General features: G+C 47.5%; 1 pseudogene; it reads right to left on the bottom strand.

Annotated features, from left to right (window-relative positions):
* The window catches only part of LOC124027331, a 21,939-nt pseudogene that overhangs the window by 13,931 nt on the left and 3,008 nt on the right, over window positions 1-5,000 (bottom strand).

The following is a 5,000-nucleotide window of genomic DNA, read 5'->3' as shown; positions in this document are numbered from 1 at the left end:
CTAATATGGTCATACATTGGGCAGGAGGTTAGGAAGCGCAGCTCAGTCTGCCTACCACGACCTTTCTCAATTGCAAGGCTATGCTCACTGAGTCTGTACATAGTCAAAGCTTTCCTTAATTTTGGGTCAGTCACAGTGGTCAGGTATTCTGTCACTGTGTACTCTCTGTTTAGGGCCAAATAGCATTCCAGTTTGCTCTGTTTTTTTGTTAATTCTTTCCAATGTGTCAAGTAATTATCTTTTTGTTTTCTCATGATTTGGTTGGGTCTAATTGTGCTGCAGTCCTGGGGCTCTGTAGGGTGTGTTTGTGAACAGAGCCCCAGGACCAGCTTGCTTAGGGGATTCTTCTCCAGGTTCATCTCTCTGTAGGTGATGGCTTTGTTATGGATGGTTTGGGAATCTCTTCCTTTTAGGTGGTTATAGAATTGAATGTCTATTTTCTGGATTTTAAAATTTAGCGAGTATAATTAGCGGACCCCAGACCTCACAACCATAAAGGGCAATAGATTCTATAACTGATTCAAGTATTTTTAGCCAGATCCTAATTGGTATGTCAAATTTATGTTCTTTTTGATGGCATAGAAGCCCCTTCTTGCCTTGTCTCTCAGATCGTTCACAGCTTTGTGGAAGTTACCTGTGGCGCTGATGTTAAGGCCAAGGTATGTATAGTTTTTTGTGTGCTCTAGGGCAGTGGTGTCTAGATGGAATTCGTATTTGTGGTCCTGGTGACTGGACCTTTTTTGGAACACCATTATTTTTGTCTTACTGAGATTTACTGTCAGGGCCCAGGTCTGGCAGAATCTGTGCAGAAGATATCTCTCTCCCCCTCTATCTCTCTTTCTTTGTCTCTCTCTCTCCCTCCCTCCCTCCGTCTCACCCCCTCCATTCTTATAGCAGAGATAGGGGAACCTCTACTCCCTCCCTCCCCCCTTCTCACCTCCTCCGTTCTTATAGTAGGGATAGGGGAATGTAAATGTAAAATGTAAACTTCCACAAACTCCCTCCCTCCTTCCCTCCTTCTCCGTTCTTATAGCAGAGATAGGGGAACCTCCACTCCCTCCCTCCGTCTCACCTCCTCCGTTCTTATAGTAGGGATAGGGAATGTAAATGTAAAATGTAAACTTCCACAAACTCCCTCCCTCCTTCCCTCCTTCTCCGTTCTTATAGCAGAGATTGGGGAACCTCCACTCCCTCCCTCCCTCCGTCTCACCTCCTCCGTTCTTATAGTAGGGATAGGGGAATGTAAATGTAAAATGTAAACTTCCACAAACTCCCTCCCTCCTTCCCTCCTTCTCCGTTCTTATAGCAGAGATAGGGGAACCTCCACTCCCTCCCTCCCTCCGTCTCACCTCCTCCGTTCTTATAGTAGGGATAGGGGAATGTAAATGTAAAATGTAAACTTCCACAAACTCCCTCCCTCCTTCCCTCCTTCTCCGTTCTTATAGCAGAGATAGGGGAACCTCCACTCCCTCCCTCCCCCCTTCTCACCTCCTCCGTTCTTATAGCAGAGATAGGGGAACCTCCACACGTTGGCCAGGTCCACAGCGAACCCTATCACCGACAGGAGAAAGTCGATCTTCTTCCCCCAGGTCTCCCTCTCTTCTCCGGGGACAGGGGTGTGTCCGTGACTGGGGCCCAGAGCAAGGCCGTGGCCGTGGGGGTGTCCAGCGGGGCTGACCAACGTGGAGGTGGTGAACTGGACGCCGTTGTGCTCCTTCACCAGAATCAGCTCCACCTAATATAGCAGAACAGATGTCATGTAGCTATGTCACTGTCATCTATAACCACTCCACCTATCAGAACAGATGTCATGTAGCTATGTCACTGTCATCTATAACCACTCCACCTATCAGAACAGATGTCATGTAGCTATGTCACTGTCATCTATAACCACTCCACCTAATATATCAGACTCTATGTCATGTAGCTATGTCACTGTCATCTATAACCACTCCACCTAATATATCAGAATCTATGTCATGTAGCTATGTCACTGTCATCTATAACCACTTACCATGCCAGGAATATACAGTATGCCATGTAGCTATGTCACTGTCATCTACAACCACTTACCATGCCAGGAATATACAGTATGTCATGTAGCTATGTCACTGTCATCTATAACCACTTACCATGCCAGGAATATACAGTATGTCATGTAGCTATGTCTCTGTCATCTACAACCACTTACCATGCCAGGAATATACAGTATGTCATGTAGCTATGTCTCTGTCATCTACAACCACTTACCATGCCAGGAATATACAGTATGTCATGTAGCTATGTCTCTGTCATCTACAACCACTTACCATGCCAGGAATATACAGTATGTCATGTAGCTATGTCTCTGTCATCTACAACCACTTACCATGCCAGGAATATGCAGTATGTCATGTAGCTATGTCACTGTCATCTACAAGCACTTACCATGCCAGGAATATACAGTATGTCATGTAGCTATGTCATGTAGCTATGTCATGTAGCTATGTCATGTAGCTATGTCATGTAGCTATGTCATGTAGCTATGTCACTGCCAGGTTTGGGGGGTCTATTTGAATTGAACGCAGTCCATTCTGGAAGTAAATTGACTTAATAGATAATTGAAGTGATTTAGACACACGTTTCCCAACCCTGGTCCTGGGGCCCAAAGAGGTTCCCTATAAGAAACACACCAGATTCAACTGAAGGCCCGGTGACGAAGAGGTGACAAAGAGGTGACGAAGAGGTGACGAAGAGGTGACGACGAGGTGACGAAGAGGTGACGAAGAGGTGACGAAGAGGTGACGAAGAGGTGACGAAGAGGTGATGAAGAGGTGACGAAGAGGTCATCAGTTGAATCTAGTGGGTCGGTCCTATAGGGCAAAACCTAAACTGTGCACCTCCCTTTGGGTCCCGAGGACCAGGATTGGAAAACACTGATTATTGCTACTTTTATCCAAAACGACAGGTCTTATGAGCCCCTATTACCACTATATACTGTAGGGAATAGGGCTCAATGTGGCCCCTCTATGACCACTATATACTGTAGGGAATAGGGCTCCATGTGGACCCTCCTATGGCCACTATATACTGTAGGGAATAGGGCTCCATGTGGACCCTCCTATGACCACTATATACTGTAGGGAATAGGGCTCCATGTGGACCCTCCTATGACCACTATATACTGTAGGGAATAGGGCTCCGTGTGGACCCTCCTATGACCACTATATACTGTAGGGAATAGGGCTCCGTGTGGACCCTCCTATGACCACTATATACTGTAGGGAATAGGGCTCCGTGTGGACCCTCCTATGACCACTATATACTGTAGGGAATAGGGCTCCATGTGGACCCTCCTATGACCACTATATACTGTAGGGAATAGGGCTCCATGTGGACCCTCCTATGACCACTATATACTGTAGGGAATAGAGCTCCATGTGGACCCTCCTATGACCACTATATACTGTAGGGAATAGGGCTCCATGTGGACCCTCCTATGACCAATATATACTATATACTGTAGGGAATAGGGCTCCGTGTGGACCCTCCTATGACCACTATATACTGTAGGGAATAGGGCTCCATGTGGACCCTCCTATGACCACTATATACTGTAGGGAATAGGGCTCCATGTGGACCCTCCTATGGCCACTATATACTGTAGGGAATAGGGCTCCGTGTGGACCCTCCTATGACCACTATATACTGTAGGGAATAGGGCTCCGTGTGGACCCTCCTATGACCACTATATACTGTAGGGAATAGGGCTCCGTGTGGACCCTCCTATGACCACTATATACTGTAGGGAATAGGGCTCCATGTGGACCCTCCTATGACCACTATATACTGTAGGGAATAGGGCTCCATGTGGACCCTCCTATGACCACTATATACTGTATACTGTAGGTAATAGGGCTCCATGTGGACCCTCCTATGACCACTATATACTGTAGGGAATAGGGCTCCATGTGGACCCTCCTATGACCACTATATACTATATACTGTAGGGAATAGGGCTCCATGTGGACCCTCCTATGACCACTATATACTATATACTGTAGGGAATAGGGCTCCGTGTGGACCCTCCTATGACCACTATATACTGTAGGGAATAGGGCTCCATGTGGACCCTCCTATGACCACTATATACTATATACTGTAGGGAATAGGGCTCCATGTGGACCCTCCTATGACCACTATATACTATATACTGTAGGGAATAGGGCTCCATGTGGACCCTCCTATGACCACTATATACTATATACTGTAGGGAATAGGGCTCCATGTGGACCCTCCTATGACCACTATATACTGTAGGGAATAGGGCTCCATGTGGACCCTCCTATGACCACTATATACCGTAGGGAATAGGGCTCCGTGTGGACCCTCCTATGACCACTATATACTGTAGGGAATAGGGCTCCATGTGGACCCTCCTATGACCACTATATACTATATACTGTAGGGAATAGGGCTCCGTGTGGACCCTCCTATGACCACTATATACTGTAGGGAATAGGGCTCCGTGTGGACCCTCCTATGGCCACTATATACTGTATACTGTAGGTAATAGGGCTCCGTGTGGGATATAGCCTCTGTCTCCCACCTCCTTGGGGCCCATGGTGTTGGAGGGAGAGGGGGCGGAGGAAGGCTGCTTGGCCGAGGCGGGTGCCACCACCGAACACATCTGACCCACTGGAGATCTGGCTTTCATCAAGGGCTGCTCCATGGCTGCAGAGGGACTCAGCTACGGACACAGACAGACCTTAGACACACCTTGGAGGGGAACCCCGAGATACATTACAGATATACAACCAGCTACGGACACAGACAGACCTTAGACACACCTTGGAGGGGAACCCCGAGATACATTACAGATATACAACCAGCTACGGACACAGACAGACCTTAGACACACCTTGGAGGGGAACCCCGAGATACATTACAGATATACAACCAGCTACGGACACAGACAGACCTTAGACACACCTAGGAGGGGAACCCCGAGATACATTACA

Source organism: Oncorhynchus gorbuscha, unplaced genomic scaffold (genome assembly GCF_021184085.1).
Source record: "Oncorhynchus gorbuscha isolate QuinsamMale2020 ecotype Even-year unplaced genomic scaffold, OgorEven_v1.0 Un_scaffold_3105, whole genome shotgun sequence".
Taxonomy (NCBI): Eukaryota; Metazoa; Chordata; class Actinopteri; order Salmoniformes; family Salmonidae; genus Oncorhynchus; species Oncorhynchus gorbuscha.
Note: the sequence above shows the minus strand (reverse complement) of the source record. Positions and strands in the feature narration are given on the sequence as shown.